This window comes from Mustela nivalis, assembly GCF_964662115.1.
Source record: "Mustela nivalis genome assembly, chromosome: 19".
NCBI lineage: Eukaryota > Metazoa > Chordata > Mammalia > Carnivora > Mustelidae > Mustela > Mustela nivalis.
Genome location: NC_139038.1, coordinates 30,541,384 through 30,561,086, shown reverse-complemented (window position 1 = coordinate 30,561,086; position 19,703 = coordinate 30,541,384). Strand labels below are relative to the sequence as shown.

General features: G+C 51.2%; 1 protein-coding gene across 2 annotated transcripts in view; it reads right to left on the bottom strand.

The window, feature by feature from the left end:
- LITAF (lipopolysaccharide induced TNF factor) overlaps nt 1–19,703 on the bottom strand; it is a 104,204-nt gene that overhangs the window by 41,355 nt on the left and 43,146 nt on the right. The gene's annotated exons all lie outside the window — the stretch shown is intronic.

Genomic DNA, 19,703 nt, shown 5'->3' with positions numbered 1-19,703 from the left:
GGGCAGAGGATGCAGGCAGGTGTAGACCAGAAAGGTTGGTGGCAAGTCGGGGATGAGCCCCCAGAGTCTAGAATCAAGCATTTGGAAGCTGCCTGTCTGTGATGTGGAAGCAGAGAGGGTTTCCAGCAGGTGTCCAGCAGGGTCAGGGCTGACCGGTCCACCTGCAGGATGTCCCCCAGGCAGAACCTTCATCTTTTCACTGCTATCCCAAATGCATATGTCCCACTGCGAAGGCTGAAACTTTCCTTGCAGGGAATAAATGCAAGTGTTCCAAAAATATTTACCAAGCACCCTCCATGGCACAGAAACCATAGTGGAGAGGGATGAAGGATTTACTTCTGCCAGCGCTGCGGGTCTTGGGTATATATTGTTTCATTTCATTCTTCTAGCAGCCCTGTGAGGTAAGTTGTATTTCTGCCCCTTATTATCAGTAAGGAAACTGAATTCAGAAAGGTTTGGAAGATACAAATGTTGTGGTCTGATGGGGTACCTGCATCCCAATATTTATAGCAGCAATGTCCACAACAGTCAAACTACAGAAAGAGCCTAGATGTCCATCAACAGATGAATGGATGAATGGTATATACCTATAATGGAATACTATGCAGCCATCAAAAGAAATGAAATCTTGCCATTTGCAATGATGTGGAACTAGAGGGTATTATGCTGAGTGAAATAAGTCAATCGGAGAAAGACAATTATCATTTGATCTCTCTGATATGAGGAATTCAAGAGGCAGGGCAGGGGGTCATGGGGGGAATGGACAGGAAAAAAAATGAAACAAGATGGGACCCAGGAGGGAGACAAAGCTTAAGAGACTCTTAATCTCAGGAAACAAACTGAGGGTTGCTGGGCAGGGGGGAATTAGGGAGAGGAATGGGGTGGCCGGGTGTTGGACACTGTAGAGGGTATGCACTATGGTGAGTGCTGTGAATTGTGTAAGACTGACGATTCACAGACCCGTACCCCTGAAACAAATAATACATTATATGTTAATTTTTTTTAAAAGTAAAGAATTTTCTAAATATTAAAAGAAAGAAAGAAAGAAAGGTGGGTTAGAGAAAGGCCTAGGATCACACAGCTACTCTAGAGAAAATCTGGGTCCTGTTCCCAGGCCATCTCGATCCAGAGCACCTGTGCTCATCATTGCTCTGAACAAAGCACAGACCCTGCTTTCTCCCAGCAGGTTGGGAAAGTCAACCACCGTACTCAGGTCAGGTGCTTGCAAAAGGGCTGCATCTGCAGGGCTGGCCTCAGCCTTACGTCACAGGCCGGCGCTGAAGAATGTGATATTTGCTGTTGCGTAGGGTTGTCGTTGAGGACGGTGTTGTCAGCTCTGGCATATTGCTGTGGGCCCTGTATAAAGGGCAGATAAGAGAAAAGCCTGGGGTTCTTCAGACCCAGGGAGCCGGGCTTCCTGTGAGCTCTTAATTTGTTTTCCACGATGGAATGGTGACCCCTGTGATTATTTCCCTTTTTGCTCTGGCCACTAGGAACCTCAGATCAAATGTACCTCCCAGCTCTGGAAGCAGTATTGTGCTTTAACGTGGGTGTTGTTTTATTTTCCTTTCCTCCTATTTTATTATTATTATTTTTTAAAGATTTTATTTATTTATTTGACAGACAGAGATCACAAGTAGACAGAGAGGTGGGCAGAGAGAGAGGAGGAAGCAGGCTCCCTGCCGAGCAGAGAGCCGGATGTGGGGTTTGATCCCAGGACCCCGGGATCATGACCTGAGCTGAAGGCAGAGGCTTTAATCCACTGAGCCACCCAGGCGCCCCTATTATTATTTTTTTAATGATCATTTCCTCCTTTTAAAAAATCTTATTGTTTTGTTGCAATCTTTGTTAGTCACTTCCAATCCATTTTGGCAAGGGGTAGATTATAAATAAATATATACAGGGATTTATTCCAGGGATAAAAGGATGGTTCAACATCCACAAATCAATCAACATGATATTCCACAACACAAAATGAAAGATAAAAATCATATGATCATCTCAACTGATGCAGAAAAAGCATTTGACAAAATTCAATATCCACTTACGATTTTAAAAAACATTCTCAACAAAGTAGGTATGAACAGAACATATGTCAACATACTAAAGGCCGTGTATGCCAAGCCCACAGCTAACATCATACTCAACAGTGAAAAGCCAAAAGCTTTTCCATTAAGATCAGGAATAAGACAAGGATGTTCACTCTCACCATGTTTATTCAACATAGTACTAGAAATGCTAGCCCTAGCAATTAGGTGTGCAAAAGAAATAAAAGAGATCCAACTAGGAAAGGAAGAAGGAAAACTGTCACTAGCTGTAGACATGATTTTATACATAGAAAACCCTAAGGACCACAGAAAAAAAAACCTGTTCAAACTAATAAATTCAGAAAAGTTATAAATAATTCAGTACAAAGTCAACAAACAAAAATCGGTTGTATTTTTATATACTAACGACAACCTATCAGAAAGAGAAATTAAGAAAATAATTCCATTTATAATTGCATTAAAAAGAATAAAATACCTAGGAGTAAATATAACCAAAGAGATGAAAGACCTGTACACTGGAAACTGTAAGATGCTGATGAAAGAAATGGAAAATACGGGGCACCTGGGTGGCTCAGTGGGTTAAAGCCTCTCTGCCTTCAGCTCAGGTCATGGTCCCAGGGTCCTGGGATCAAGCCCCACATCGGGCTCTCTGCTCCGCAGGGAGCCTGCTTCCTCCTCTCTCTCTGCCTGCCTCTCTGCCTACTTGTGATCTCTGTCTATCAAAAAAATAAGTAAAATCTTAAAAAAAAAAAAAGAAATGGAAAATACAAATAAACAGAAAGCTATCCCATGCTTCTAGATTGGAAGAATTAATGTTGTCAAAATGTTCACACTACCCAAGGCGATCTACAGAGTCAATGCAATCCCTATCAAAATTCCACTGGCATTTTTCACAGAAATAGAACAAGCGATCCTAAAGCTTGTACAGAATCACAAAAGGTCCCAAGGAGTCAAAGCAATCTTGAAAAGAACAAAGCTGGAGGCATCATGCTCTGTGATTTCCAACTATGCTACAATAGTACAGTAATCAAGAATGCGGTACTGGCAAAAAGACAGAGACATGCATCAGTGGAGCAGAAAAGAGAACCAGAAATAGACCCACACATATATGGTCAATTAATCTATGACAAAGGAGGCAAGAATATTCAGTAGGTAAAGGAAACTTTCTTCAATATATGGTGTTGAGAAAACTGGACAGCAACAAGCAAAAGCATGAAACCAGACCACTGTCTTACACCACGCACAAAACCTAACTCAAAGTGTATTAATGACTTCCCTGTGAGACCTGAAACCATAAAACTCCCAGAAGAAAACACAGGTGGTGGGCACCCTGACATCACTCTGAGTGATGGTTTTTCTGGAGCCGACTCCAAAAGCAAGGGAAACAAAAGCAGAACTAAACAAACGGGACCACATCAAACTAAAAGTCTTCTGCACAAAAAAAGAAAGAAAGAAAGAAAATGAAAAGGCAGCCTACCAAATGGGAAAAGGTATTTGCTAACCATAAACCCAACAAAAGGTTAATATCTGAAAAGAAAGAACTACAACTCAATAACAAAAAAACAAACAATCTAATTTTAAAATGGGCAGAGGATCAGGATAGACATCTTTTCCCAAAGACATCCAGATGGCCAGCAGACACATGAAAAGATGCTCAAGGTCACTCATCGTCAAGGAAATGCAAACCCAAACCACAATGAGCTATCACGTCACACCTGCCGGACTGGCCAGTGTGAAAAAGACAAGAAAAAACAGAATGTGGAGAGGGGGAACCCTCATGCACCATTGGTGGGAATGCAAACTGATACAGCCACTTTGGAAAACAGTACTGAAACTCCTCAAAAAGTTAAAACTCAGGGTACCTGGGTAGTTCAGTAGGTTAAGTGTCCACCTTCAGCTCAGGTCATGATCTCAGGGTCCTGAGATCACGTCCCGCATCGGGCTCCCTGCTCAGGGGGGAGCCTGGTTCTCCCTCTCTCCCTCTGCCCCTTCTCCCATTCTCTCTGTCTCTCTCTCAAACAAATAAATACAATCATTTAAAAAAAAAAAAAAGAGTTTTTAACTAGACCTACCATCTGACCCAGTAATTCCAACTCTGGGTATTTATCCAAAGAAAACAAAAACACCAATTTGGAAAGATGTTCTGTGCCCCATGTTTACTGCAGCATTATTCACAAGAGCCAAGACATGGAAACAACCGAAGTGTCCATCAACAGATGAATGGATAAAAAGCTGTGGTACAGATTTACCAGGGAATACTATTCAGCCATAATAAAGAATAAAATCCTGCCATTTGCAACAACATGGATGGACCTGGAGGGTCTGACACTAAGTGAGATAAGTCAGACAGAGAAAGAGAACTACTGAATGACTTCACTTATATGTGTTATCTTTAAAAAAAAAAAAAAAAACAGGACAAAGAAATCAAAACCAAGCAAAGCTCATAGATATGGAGAACTGATTGGTGGCTGCTGGCGGGGTGGGGGTGGGGGTACGGAGGGCAAAACAGATGAAGGGGATCAAGAGGTACCACCTTCTGGTTAGAAAAGAAACAAGTCATGAGAATGCGATGTCCAGCACGGTTAACTACAGTCTGTCCCATCACGGTGCGTATTTGGAAGTTGCTAAGAGAGTAGACTGTGAAAGCTGTCATCCAAAGGGAAAAAAAAAAAAAGGGTTTCGTAACTGTATAGTGACAGTAATTGGATTCGTTGTGGTAACCATTTCACCACATACACAAACAGAACTGATACATTGTAACCTGAAACTAACATAACATTCTATGTCAATTATACTTCAGTATCAAACCATGTTAACAGGTGAGTTAATACACAGACGAGAAATGAGCAACAGTACTACCTATTAGATCAGGGTTTCTCAATCTTGGTGCTCTCGGTATTGGGGCCTGGAGGACTCGTTGCTGGGGGCTGTCCTGTTCCCCGGACGATGCTCAGCAGTAGCCCTGGCTTCCGCCCACCAGAGGCCAACAGCACCCTCATCCCCGTGGGACAGTTGAAGAGGTCTGTGGCCAAATGTCCTCGAGTGGTGAACTTGCATGTGGGGAAGAACATATGCTTTAGCCCGAGCTCCTCCAAGACGGTCTGAGGGTGTTTAAGGACAGTACCCAGAGCTTGGGGCGGGGATGGGGCTTGGCAGGGTGAGAATTCCGCCCCTCCCTGGTCCCCCACCTGCAGAGACGAAGAGAGGCTCGCCCCAATGTCATATCGCCTGTCTCTGGGCTGCCAGCACGCAGAGCTCTTACCCATGTCAGCCCCATGTGGTCAGAATGAGGTCCTCATTTCACAGAGAAAGACACTGGGGTCCAGAGAGGCTGAGCAAGTGGCCCAGCATCACACAGCAAGAGGATGGCAGGGCAAAGGGGTGCAGAAGCCAGGAAGAACAGAGAGTGACCCCTGCAAGGGCAGGGAGGTCAGCTGGAGCCCGAGGCATCAGTCAGATCGGACTGGGCAGGGGTCCCCAGGCAGGGATATCCTAGCACAAGAAAGGCCCACAGGTAGGCTCGAGAAAAGCTTTCCTCTGACAGGGGAGGGGAGAATCATGAAAGAATGGAAAACCGGCCCAAGAATGTTCACAGCATGGGGTGCCTGGGTGGCTCAGTGGGTTGAAGCCTCTACCTCGGCTTACGTCATGATCCCAGAGTCCTGGGATGGAGCCCAGCATCGGGCTCTCTGCTCAGCAGGGAGCTTGCTTCCCCCTCTCTCTCTGCCTGCCTGTCTCTCTGCCTTCCTGTGATCTCTGTCAAATAAATAAATAAAATATTAAAAAAAAAAAAAAAAAGAATGTTCACAGCAGCCCCATTTACAATAACCAACAGGCGGAAACAATTCAAACGTCCATCAACAGACAAACGCGTAACTACGAGATCCGTCCACATCCAGGAATCTTATCTGGTCATAAAAGAAGTCACGTCTGACACACATTCTGATGTGGATAAGCCTTGAGAACGCACAGTTCCTCGGATACCCTTGACAGCAGACTGGTCCTCCCGTCTTGATTGGGGAAAGCTTAGGGAGGGACACATGTGCAGCAGCGAGGGAGGAAGGGGGCCCCTGCCCAGCCAACCAGAGCAGCCAGATCAACCCCCGAGATCCATGCGGTGACGGATGTCCCAGCCAGGTCATCCTCACATCTGAACACATGATGTTCCGTGATGAGATCTCAAAAAAGCTGTTTTTAAAACCACCACCAAAGATAGGGTGGGGGGTAACTCTCAAGGCCGAGGGTCAGCTATGACCCGGCCTTGCTGCGTGACCCTGGGCCCCTCATCTTCCAGAGCCTTGGCTTCCTTATCTGTAAAATGGGCACATCGATGGCTGCCCATCTGCGATGTTTCAAGGAAGGGAAGATGAGGGAGATGCTTGTAGCAAAAGCCTGCCAGACAAGTGCTTCATAGACTTGAGTCACTAGCCATTAGACTCTGGATGTGCCTCTTCCTACCAACTTTTCCCCTGAACTCCAGAAACCTCGAGAACACCCATTCCAGGAATGAGGCAATTCCTTGAAATCTGAAAAGGCCACGGAGGCTTTTCTGGCTTGGGAAAGGGACAAAAGCCTTCCCTGCTGTCCAAGCTCTTGATCCTAAAATCATGCCAGTCTTCTTTCCCTGGACCCAGAGGCCCTTGTCCAACATTTCTAGCTTCAAGATAGCAAATGACCTCAGCAATGGGCAAAGAGATCCTTACAGCCACCGCCACCGGGGGCCATGGATCCAGGCCCCTTACCCCCATCCCTGCTGCTCCTGGTAGCTTTGGGAACCGCAGGGAAGGCAAAGAGAAGCTGGCATTGACCCTGCAAAATAATCCAGCACGGGTGGGATGGGGTGGTGGGGGGACCCCACAAAGGAGCGAGTGTGCAAGGAGCCCATCTATGTACAATGGCCCCTCAGAAACCTGTCCCCAGGGAAAACAGAGGATCTCTATTGGCATGGCCTAAGAAAGAAATGTCTGTATTCTTTTAGGACCTGCCCCCACAGGCTCCAGGCCAAGAATGTGAGGCACAGCATCTTATTAAGTTTCTAAAATTATGCCTAGATTGGGGGGTTGTCCAAGCCGAGGAGCGGGAAAGGATGTGGTGGGCGGGCAGGCGGGCAGGAAATCTTTAATCCGGCTCTTTGCACACGCCGGGCAGCGGGAAGGGAGTGCCCCTCCAGCAGATGTCAGGTCGGCCCTGAGAATCAAAAGCCCTTCTGTGCACAGCCTGGGCACTCAACTGTCTTTAAACACGGCTCCAGTGCCTTCCCAGATTGCCCAAGTTTTCCTTAGATGTAGGGAGCTGGGGGCAAGGGGATGGTGTCCTTGGCCAGACCAATTTAAGGAGCAAATGAGAGACAGAAAGCTCCTGGTGGTTAAAGTCTAGACATGGGAACAGCGTTGCTGTATAGGGTTGTGCAGGTTGCGCACTGCACAACTGCAAAGGGTTGTATTTTCAAATATGGAGTTGCACTGTGTACAATCTGCACAACCATTCAAGATGGCCCATGATGAACCAGCTAGCTCATGTGGCCAGGGACTCACATGGGTGGAGTTGGGAGGCCAGTTTGTATGTGGGGGACAGACCAAGACCTCATCACAAATGTCAATCCGGACTGAAATACTTTGACACCCCTCCCCGCCCAGTACACACAAATAACTAAATCTCAGGGGGAGAGGGAGGAAGGAAAAGCCAAAGGGGTAAGAACCTCAAAGTTTGTGGGCTCTCTTACTTCCCAGATAGGGTTACCAAAAAGAAAAAAAAACAGAGTTGTCAGTGAAATGTGTTGAATAAACAATGACTAAAAAAAAATTTTAGCATAGGTACATCCCAAATATTTCATGGGAATATATTTTCACTAAAAATTATCTGTTTGTCTGACATTTAAATTTAGCTGGACATTCTTTGTTTTTATTTGCTAAATCTAGTAACCCTACCTCCAGAGGACATGCCTATAAAAACTCTTTACCACCCACCACTACCTGGAAATAGCTATTAAAGCAGCAGCTAATTAGAGCATGTCCCCCCCCCCCCAAGCCTTTTGGCTGCGGTGCTGTAGGCAGGGTAGAGGAATGTGAGCGGCCTCCCCCTGCACCCCTGCGCAAACACACAAGTGACATGCGGTGCCCTCCCTTCTCCCCTGGAGGCTCTGAGATCACCACCTGGCCTGGCAAAGAGCTATATCGGACCGTAGGTGCCCAGCGCGGCCGCGTGCCCCTGGGGAGGATGGAAACTCAGCCTTAGAGCCTGAGGATCTCAGGGCACCGCCCACGCCACCGAAACCGGAGGAGTGAATCTTGCGCAAACAAGGCTAGCTGGGTCCAGATTTACCACTGGGCCTCTGCAGTAAGTCAGACCAGGCGGTTTCCCAGGCCTGGGACACTGTGGCTTTGGGGAGCGCAATGGACTTAGGCTGCAGCATTGGGGGTGGGGTGGGACAGCCTGGGTGGGGAGATGCTCAGGCCCAAACCAGGTGGAAGGCAGGTAGAGAATGAGGAAGGAGGGGCCTTAGTCTATTCCGTGGTTTCCATGGGAATGGCTGGCTGGCCTCTCACAGGGCCACCTCTGGCCAGAGCACACTGCACATGACATGTGGGCATTAGAAGTCCCCCCCCCCAAGCCGGCAGGACACTTACGTGTCCTGGGAACCTGCAGAGAAAGATACCCAAGGCCAGAGCTCAAAAGGCCTGGTTCCTGAGCTCCTAAAGAGCCCTGTCAGAGAGCAAGAGGGTGTCCCCACTTCCCTGCCCCAGCTCACAACTGGCCACCAACTTCCTCACCCCTGCTCCCCACCTCTCTATCTGTCTGACCCCCCAGGAAGGGCGGGGAGGCGAGGAGGGGCTGAAATGACGTGGTAGGGGTGAGTCAGCCCTCTGTGGGAGCAAGTCCACCTTGCTAGACCAGAGGTGACTGGGTGCCATCAGAGCTTCCCATTATTTTCTGACGGGGGTGGGTCCCCTCCCCATCACTCCAGATCCCTATTCCCTGGAGAGGCTCAGGGACACGTGGTCCCTGCAAAAGCTGTCCTGTGGGGGGCATAACCAGGAGGTGCCCTCTTCCCGGAGAGGACTAGCTGGTCGGGTTCTTGATTCTGGGTTAGGTTTCCACTTCCAATCCCTATGGTGGGAGAGAGGGAAAGACACTCACTTGGGCAGAAAGACCAGATCTCCTGTACCACCCCAGCAGTGGGGGGGGAGGGGAGACAGCCATGCAGCCAGATGCCAGGTCCCTGGGGCTGCTTTCTCCTAATTATCTGGGGACCTCCTTCACAGCTGGGTTTGTCTGCCTGCTTAGACCTGCCCCACAGCAGAGGCACCCGTGATGCACATACTGCCAACTCCTGGAGGGCAAAGCCCAGGCTGATTCAGACTGTGCTGCCTGGAGAGCCCCCAGAGGGAGAAGGCAGTCAGGGAAGGCTTCCAGGAGGAAGCAGCTCCGGGCAAGCCAGGGTTCGTTGACAGAGGAGAGAGGAGGGCATTATTATAGGGAGATAATGGGATCCAAGGTGTGGCACAGGTGCAGGGAGATAATGGGATCCAAGGTGTGGTGCAGGTGCAGGTTGGGCAGGCAGGTAACCATTGGCAGTTCAGGCTTGCGGAACTAGGAACACGGTGGTAGTTACAGAAAGGGCTGCACACAAGGAACATCCTGGAAACCGGAGTTTGGACTCAAGAGAGCCAGCCTCTACTTTGCCCCATGCTGCTGCCAGGTGCCTCTGGGCAAAGCCACTTTTCACTCACCGAAGCTCGGTTTCATCTCGAAGATGGGAATGATGGGGACGCGTGTCACTGCAGGGCCCCTTGTCTCCCTGCCAGTCCTGGGGACTGGTGCACACTCGCATGCACCCGTACATCTCGTTCATGCCCACGACACATGCAAGGAACGGGTCATCCCCAGGTACAGACTGGGAAGTTGAGGCTCAGGCGGGTGTCAGAAAGATGTCGCAGGTGCCGAGGGGACCAGCTCCAGCAAGGAGAAGACATCTTCGAGCTGAAGGAGTTGAGAAACACAGAAGAAAGAAGGCCATCTTAAAATATAGGTGTTTGGGTTTGGCCGGGGGTTCCTGACCAGAGCCCCTAAAACATCCTGCCTCATAGAGGGTCTTCCGCATGCTAATGAGATGACTCCAGGCAGGGGGAGGATCGGGACCCTGAGGACTGAGCTCATTCCCTAGTGGCCTGGTCACGCCTCCGTAATAATGAAACCTCAATAAAAACCCCTACATGATGGGGCTCGAGGGACTTCCAGACGGGTGAACACACCCACGTAGCCCAGGTCCACGGGGACTGAGAACCCTGTGCTCAGGGGCCTTTCAGACCTCATGTCCCCCTTTATCTGGCTATTCCTCTGTAATAAAAATTCTCCTGTAGAGGAAAAAAAAAATTCCTTTCTAAAAAACTGTAAGAACAAGAGAGTCCTTTCCTGAGTTCTGTGAGTCCTTCTAGCAAATCACGGAACCTGAAGCTGGGGCGGGGGGAGTCATGGGGAACCCCAAGTTTGTAGTCAGCTGGGGAGAAGGGTGGGGAGGCTGGCATCTCAAGTAGGGGCTGCGGGGGTTGGAGCCCTTAACCTGGGGGGTCTGCCGCTACTCTGGATACTGTCGGAATGGAACAGCTAGTGAGCACGTCAGATGGGTTTGTCTGGGCTTTTGTTGTGTGTGGTGGGCTAAGCACCAGATGGCTTTCTTCCCAGCAAGGGACCCCCGTAATGTCCCTGCTTGCTGGAAGATGGAGCGTTTCGAGGGGGTTGCTGGGGCCTGTCGTGGGGATGGGCGAAGGAGACGTGAGCTGAGAGCTCAGCACAGCTCTGCGTGGGATCTCGGGTGGAAGCCTGTGCCCCTAAAAGGGGGCCCTAGCTGCCATGCGAGGTCCAAGGGCACTGCCCATGGCGTGTGAGAGACCACCGGCTCGGCCCCCTGCCGGGACCAAGCCAGCTGCAGAAAAAGAAGTGAGCCGAGTATGCCTCTAACCACGGGCATCCTGAGCTAACAGTTCTCTTCTGCACGTTTGCAGGGGATGCAGTGTTTCTCCTCTGTAGGAAAATCAGCCACACTGAGTATGACCGCACGAGGAAGGAATCCCACGCGGCCTCCTACCAGGAGGACAGGCGATAGGGAGGGGTGGGGACTGTGTCAAACAGAGAACAAGGCCCCACATAAAGGGTGCCCAGCCAGGACACGTCAACAGCATGGACGGGGGTGACTCTCCATCTGTGACTTTCTACCTGAGGTTTTCCTCTTGAGCAGAAATATCCCAGACACAGCCCCCCCACCAGTGACAGACAGGAGCTGCGGGGTACCAGGCCAGTTCTCTGGCCCCTCAGGCAGCAGGACTCCAAGGCGGGTTCTAAGCAGTGTCCCAGGCCTGCCCCGCAGGCCCAAAGCAGGGACCGCCCACTCACACCAGCTTCCCTTCCCAGGCCCCCTCCGTGCTTCCTAGGACCCTCTCCCTTACAAACTGCTGCGCACCCAGGTCCCGGTGTCAGAGCCTGCTTGGGGAGGCCACTGAAACTCGGGGCTGGATCCAAGGACTCCTTACATCTGTGGCCAGTTTTTGCTGACTGGGGCCAGGGGGGCGGGGGGGCTGGCCCGGGACTGCAAGACCTTCCCATTTTTAAAAGCCAAACCAGAATCCAGAGTCCCCTATGAAACCCCATGAGCTTGAATTGCCAGCTCAGATTAAACAATATGACACAAAATAAAACAGACCAAAACAAAAGGCATCTGTGGGTTTGCTCTGGTCCTTGACCTGCCAGTTCAAAGCAGTGGGTGGAGGGCGGGGGGCGGGGGGGGGGCGGAAACAGACGCACTCGTTTGGGGTGGGGGAGAGTTGGGTTTTTGGCAACCCACTCCAGCAGCATGAGTGGGGAAGGCGGACGAGGCCCTGTGATGGGCTAGGCAGCATGGCCTGTTTATGGGGTCCCAGCTGGAAGCATCTGGAAGGCCCCGTGTGGCCACCTTCGTGGGCCTGCAGTAGACACAGGGTAAACAATCAGCTGGAATGCTTTTCCAAACACACAGACCCCGAGCCGCCTGCGGTCTCCCCCGACTCGCTGGGTGGGGAGAAATCCCAGGACCCCCTCCACCCAGGCCCGACATCTAAGCTCAGGCCCAGAAAAAACAAATTCAGGGCGGCCCGAGTGCCCAGGGAGGAGGCAGTTGTGAGAGAGCCCCTTCTAGACCCCACACTCGTGAACTTCTTTTTAATTCTGTGCAGATGGAGGAGACGGTCTTTGCAGATTTCCATCTCTCCACACGGCCCCACGTCTGTCCTCTTGCAGAGAAAACACAAAGGGTGTCTCTTGAGATTGTTCTTGCATCATTTCACATGGTTATTTAAAGCCGTGGCTTTTCTGCCGCCTTTTTGGAATTTAAATGAAGAAGAGAGGGTGTCCAGAGTCCAGGCGGTAATGTAAAATTTTGGTTTTGCGTGTTTAGTGTTCTACAACCAGCCAAACCCAACTGCGCTTGTTCCAAACGGTTTAGTATGTTCAGTAGATTTTAAGTTGTAACTATATCCACTGGTGGTGGGGGGAGGAGAAGAGGGCTCCCTATAATCTGTGTACTCCATATATATTGTTAGCTCATTGAATCCTCATTACGACCCAAGTAGCTGTACAGCACTGTATCATTAAAATGTCTTTTGGTTGCAAGGGCTAGAAACTTACATCAAAGGGAACGTATGGGCTTACATAAATGGAAAGTCCATGGTAAGGACTTCAGGCATGGTTGGATCCAGGAGCTCAAATGCTGTCATCAGGAACCTCTCTCGCCTTCTTTCTTTCCCTCTCTTTCTCTCTCTCTCTCTCTCAGCTCTGCTCTCCTCTGCGACTATTTCATTCTCAAGGAGTCCCTTCTTTTCTGGTTATAAAGATGATCTCCAGCAGTTCCAGGCTTCTGACCAGCCAACCAACCCAAAAAGGTGGAAAGAGAACACCTTTTTCCAACAGTTTCAGCAAAAGGCCCATGACTGAATCTCACTGGTCTGGTGTGGATCATTTGACCCGATTCCTATGGTTAGGGTGATAGAATTCCCGAGCACATGTCCACACCTGGACTTCGAGAGGGTCGGCCCTGCTAAAATACAGGTGATGGGTGGATAGTGACTAACCCCAAAAGGAGTGCTGGTCCCTGGGCATTTAAAAGTAACAGATGCCGGGACGCCTGGGTGGCTCAGTTGGTTAAGCAGCTGCCTTTGGCTCAGGTCATGATCCCAGCGTCCTGGGATCGAGTCCCACATCGGGCTCCTTGCTTGGCAGGGAGCCTGCTTCTCCCTCTGCCTCTGCCTGCCATTCTGTCTGCCTGTGCTTGCTATCTCCCCCCCCTCTCTCTGATAAATAAATAAAAATCTTAAAAAAAAAATAAAAAAAATAAAAGTAACAGATGCCTACCACAGTGAGTGTGTGAGAACGGCGAAGCCCGTGGCATGAGCAGGGCCATGTGAACAGTTGCACAGGTTGTGCACTGCACATCTTGAGGAGGCTCCATTGACATTCTCTGTCATCGTACATAAATACATTTCTCATAACAAACTTCCAACGTGGTGGCTAGGTGTGTTATAATCGAAAAAAAAGGCCACAGTAATTTGCAATTCTTATCATCAAGGGACAGAATCTGTTTCCTTGGCCCTCCAATCTGGGCCGGTCTTGTGACCTGTTTTGACTCATAGAATGCAGCAGAAGTGATCCTGCAAGTTTTGAGGTTAGGCCTTAGGAAGCTGGATTTCCACCTTCCCCCTCTTGGAATTCTGCCTGAGACTAGTTTAGGAAATCAGCAGCCTCTAGGAGGAGAAGCGGGTCATGGGAGGGAGAGTCGATGTACCCAACTGTCGGGCTCCAGACTAGAGGACCTGAGGAGGGGAGAAAAGTGTGCTGCATCCATCCAGTTAAGTTGGAAACCAGTTTCCAGAACATTCTCCTCATGCGGTTCTCGGTTAGAATTTGCCAGAAGAGGAACATGCATGAGGTTTAGAGGGTGGAAACAAAGCAGTGCATGAGACTCTGTGAAGGTCGGCATGGTCCGATGACATGACGGCGTTCCCTGGGATGACCTCCCCCCATATCTGTTTATGAGTCTGCTTTTTGGGGGATCGGAGTCTAAGACAGGCTTCTCGGGAGACCCTGAGCTCCCCTGGGCTGAGCGCACAGGGAGCCCAGTGACGGAGCCCAGAGCAGAAGGAGAGAAAACCTTTCCTTCACTCATCCAGCAGTCAGTGAGCTCTTGCTTTTGTCAGTGCTGGGGACAGAAAGAGCCTAGAATGTGGGGTCACCTGAGCTGGTGCTAATCCTCACCCAGAGATGAGGCCAAGCCATTCAACATCTCAGAGCTTCATTTAATCCTCACAGAGGTCCCATGAGCAGGAAATGTCATGGTTCCATTTTTCAGATGAGAGAATGGAGGCAACAGAGAGGTCGAGTGACTGCCCCAAGGCCACACAGCTAGTCAATGGCAGAGCCAGGATTCCTACCCAGAGATGAACTCCAGATCCTATGTCCTTAGCCACTTCCTTAAAAGTTCTGGAGACTGAGCTGAGGAAAGTCCCAGAATTTAGGACTTGCTCCCAGTAAATGGTATGAATTTTTCCATAATACTTGGGAGAATGATCTCATTACTTTGCTTTTCTAAGTCTGATGAAACTGGGATCTGATCCTCCTTGCCAGGGGGGGCAGGCCTTTGCCACTCAGAAGCCTGCCTCCCTAGAGACACCCCGCCACTGGCACCACAAGCCTCTGCCAGACAGCCCAGTCTCCACCCCCTACAATGTAGACACCCACTCTGAGTGTCGCGAACTCCCCTTCTTCCCAGCCGCACCCCAGGTGCTCAGGGCTGAACTGTGCACATAACCAAGGCTGCCCACAGTGATAGCTTCAGTAATGGGCACAGGACCCAAGCTGAGCCAATGAGACTCAAACCCCAAGACTGTGCCTAGAAGTTTTAAAGAGGAAATCTCTGTTGGGCCAGTGAGATAAAAGCCTGGGGCTGAGGGCACCATCTTTGCCAGCAGGTGGAGAGAGCCCATCTGAGAATGAAGGCAACACAGAGGAAACCAGGGCCACAAGGTGGAGACAGATCCCTGACAACACTGCCCAAGTGCCTAGATTGAGCCATTCCTGAAGCTGTCCCACCCCCAACTTTCCAAGGACAAGAAACAATGGATTCTGTTTTGGCAGAAGCCAATCTCAGTGGGATTCTGTTCTTTGCCGCTGGATGAATCCTGACTAAGGTAGGAGGCTTTGTACTAATAAATCAAGACTTGTTGATTTCTCTACTGGCCCAAGGCAAATGCAGAACACAAAAACATAGTTGCTCTTTGAAGGAGACTGGAGGGAGGGGGAAATACCTCTCATTCTTTGGTGATGAATCAACAGCCAAACTAAGACCTGGTTCATTTCTCAAGCAGGTTATTTTGCCTAACAACTATTACTCATCCTAGCCCCAACCAGCCCTGAGGTTGGTGTGGCCCCAGAGAACCTGCTACGCTCAGAACCACCCCAGATTTTCCACGTTCCTGGGGAAAAAAAAAAATCTATGCCATTGCTCCTTTCTCCTCCAGCTCAGAATCCTGGGAACTAACTGGGTTTTCTATAGCTCCAGGAAAACACTTTACGGAATGTCCAGCCAAATCAACACCCAACAAAGCTTGCAATGCACCAGGGGGCATCTGGGAATGGAGGCAAATCCACATCACACTAGGAAGTCCAAAGAAGTCGGTCTTTCCCCTTCTTCTGAGTGGTGGGCTAGCACAGGACCTTAGAAGCAAAGTGGGTTGGGGGGAGGTCAGCAGGGGGCAGACGAGAAATGGCTTCAAAGGCTGAGTGAGCCAAAAAGTGAGACTCTTTCTGGAAGGACGGAGACCATACAGGAAGATTCTAGGCTGGAGAAATCAGACATGACCTCATCTTAGTTAGATTAGGTGCCCTAGAAACGGAGCCTGAGATGGGGATTTGCATACATGTGGCTTTTTTTTTTTTTTAAGATTTTATTTATTTATTTGACAGAGAGAGATCACAAGTAGGCAGAGAGGCAGGCGGGGGGGGGGGGGGGAGCAGGCTCCCTGCTGAGCAGAGAGCCCGACGTGGGACTTGATCCCAGCACCCTGAGATCATGACCTGAACCAAAGGCAGCGGCTTAACCCACTGAGCTACCCAGGCGCCCTGCATGTGGCTTTTTGAGGGGGAGGTTCTCAGGAGGAGGGGAATGTCATTCCCTTGGGGCTGCAGGGGGTGGGGGAGGCAGCTGAGCTGTTGGCCCCCTCTGCTCAGAGCAGCTAGCACACAGCAGTCTAGGAAACAGGATCTGGGCAGTTCCTTCCTTCCTTGGCGGGGCCACATACCTGCTTCCAGGGAAGGGACCCCCTGGGGGACTGCTGCTGGGTTGGGAGGGATTCACCATGGACAGTGGAACACTGTGGTTGAGCACCCAGGGTTTGAATCCTGACTCTGGGGCCACAGTGTTGTGTGGATTGCAGGAGGCCATGTAGATAAAACACAATCAGGTGTTAGATGCTCCTCTGCCCAGAGCCCAGTGTGCGGCAGGTGCCCCAAAAGTCTCACCTTTGCACACATCTCTCGGTGTCCCAGGCCTGGGGTGCTGGGGTGCAAGTTTTGGAATCAGTGTCACCGTGTGTGGTGGTGGGGGGGGTCTTCCTGGGCCCTCCCCAGCTCCTGAAGACACTGACTGACCTTCCTTATGCCAGGTTTTACCAGAGCCCAGTTTTAAGGGCATCTAAACGTGTCTGTGTTGGGGGTCCTGGTTCCTCATTCCCCTTCCCACTCATGGTCCCTCCAGATGGAAAAGCGTGGGCATGAGAATCAGGTCTGGACCATAAACCAGGGGGTACTAACAGAAGGAACTCAGTAAGAGATGTGAGAGTTACTTCAATGATCCTTAAGGCCCTGAGGATAAGCCCAACCCCTCATAGTCCAGGCCCTTGGGGAAGATCTCTTGGGCCCCATGGCTCACCATGACCCCTGTCCTATGCCCTGGTTGCTCAGAATACTGATGAGTCCCTATTGTTCCACATACTCCTGCCCCTGGGCCTTTGCACCTGCTGGTTTTGCTGCCTGGGATGCCTTTCCCTACCTACTCCTGGCCTACTTGTCCTCTGTTCTGGTTTCAGGCTACCCCAGATTCCAGGAAGCCTTTCCTGACCCTGGGGCCTCCTTCCTGTTCCCCACCCACCTCCCTGTCTTGTGCTTGTCACTCTACTTGCTCACTCACCTCCCCAACAAGACGGAGCACCCTGAGGATAGCCCCCCAGCTCGACTGCCTTCCTGTCAGCAGTGCCAGAGCAATGCAGATGCTCAGGAAACAGGTGTGGCATAAATGAACGAAAGCCGGTGAGTGGGGTGGGCAGCCCCTCCACCAGCAGCTAATCAGACACCACCACTAAGTGTACCATGATTGTGCCAATTACCAAGCTAAGCCAGCGACACTGTCCTCCAAGCTGATGTGGACCACGGTTTGTGACGGCCACACACGGCAAGATACGTTTATTTATCACTTACACTCTCCCCATCAAATTAAAGTTTCCCATTACCCTTGATAGATGGATGACAGGTGCCATGCGAGGGTAACTGTCACTGTGAGGTCAGCAACCCCTACTCAACCCCAAGCCAGACATTGCGCAGTTAAGCAATGTCTACAGAAGTTTTGTGATGATTGTCCCTGTTTTACATGGGTGCAAACTGAGGCTTAACATGGTGAAAGTCACCTGCCTGTAGAGGGTGGCAGAATAGAGAGGAGGAGTGGAACTGCAGAATGACAAGGAAGTTGGGGGTGGAACAGCTTCAGGAATGGCTGAATCCAGGCACTCTGGCAGTGCTTTGGGGGATCTGTCTCCACCTCTTGGCCCTGCTCTCCTGTGTGTTGTCTTCATTCTCAGGTGGGCTCTCTCCACCTGCTGACAAAGACAGTGCCCCACAGCCCAGTATCAGGGGCTCCAGGCTAAGTGTGTCGCAGAGCAGACAGTGGGGGTGGCTGAGTGGATTCTCAGGGCTGCCGCAACAAAGTGCCACAATGGGTGCCCCGAAACAACAGAGACTTCCCTTTCACCGTGCTGGAGGCCAGAAGTTTGAAATCAAGGAGTCAGCAGGGTCGTGCTCCCTCTGGGGACCTGCCTCTCCCAGTGTCCAGGGGCTCCTTGGCTGGGGGCCGCACCCCCCCATCCAGCCAGTCTTCAGGAGTATCTCTGCCTCTGTTGCAAATCCTCCCTTCCACCTCTTACAGACACTGGTCCCTGGGTCTAGGGACCACCCTAAATCCAGACTGACCTCACTTCCAGAGCCTAAACTTGATGACTTCTGCAGAGACCCTGCTTCTAGATAAGGTCACATTCACAGGCCCCGGGGGTCAAATCTTTGTGGGGGGAGGGGTCACTATCAAGCAAAGGCAGGTGCAGTGAGAAAGCAAGGGGAAGCTGAGAAAGGCGCGGAGGATGGCGGGCGGCATGCGGGAGGCACCGGAGCTGCGCGGGGACAGAGGGTCACCAGGCTTCACTCCCTGCTAGAAAGCCGTCTACAGAGGAGGAAGCAACCCAGGGAGGCCGTGAGGCTCCCGAAGGCCCAAGCTCCGGACAGACAACTGTGTCTCACTCTATGACCCAGGGCGTCTTACGCCACCTCCCCTCGTGGCCCGAGGGCCCTCTGGCCCGGAGTCCGGGCACGTGGGTCCCTTGGCTGGCCTGTCCTGGAGGAGGCCCCCACAGAGCCAGATGGATGTGGCTGTGGGCAGGCCCAGGGGAGATGTCACCCAGACCCTGCTTTGGGTTCTGTAGACATCACCAGCCTGGATCCCTCGGAGGGCAGGGTCCGGCCCCCGCAAGTGACCAGGCTGCGCCCTTCACCCCCCCCCACCCTCAAAAAGCACATGCTTAGAATTCCACAAGATTCCCACAGCGGAGGAAACAAAAGCCAGCCAGGGGCCTGGGGAGGGGGGTGTGGGGTGTGGGAGGGTCTGGGAGTGGGGGGCGGGGAGATGTCCTGGGGCTGCCTTTCCCTAAGACTTGCTCTTACAGAGAAAGGGTGGCCTGTCCAGCCCCACTTGGGGCCTGGGGAGGGAGGGAGGCCTCTGTGCCCCAGCCCACACACACGCGAGCCACAGAGCCACCCACACGCAGGTCTGACCACGCACACAGGTGTACCCATGACCCTGTGTGTACATTTTGCTGGGGTGGAACACGGGTGGACACATTCCCCAAGGGGGAGCCTGGGTTCAGATCCCACGTCTGGAATCTCAGAGGAGTCACTCAACCTCTCGGCCTCAGTTCCCTCTTCTGAAAACTGAGATAGTAGTACCCACCCCAAAGGGCTGTGGAGAGGGGCAATTGAGTAAGTACACGTAAGCACTGGGAAGCCTGGTACACAGTAGGTGCCGTGTAAATGCTACGGTGATTAGCATAAGCCACAGGTAAGTGTGAGGCTACCTATGAGTACACAGAGGCACGCAAAGGGGATACACGTAATCCCAAACAAAGACTTCATGCAAACACACACACAGACACGCGCACACACACACGCACACTCATACACACAGATGCGTTCAGAATAGGACAATGCGTGCCCAGATGCCACAGGCGTGCACACAGTCCCTCCAGCCAGCCCCCCATCTGGGTCACTCCCTTTTCGGGGCTTCCCTTCCCCCTCCCCCGCCCCCCCTGGCCGGCTGGG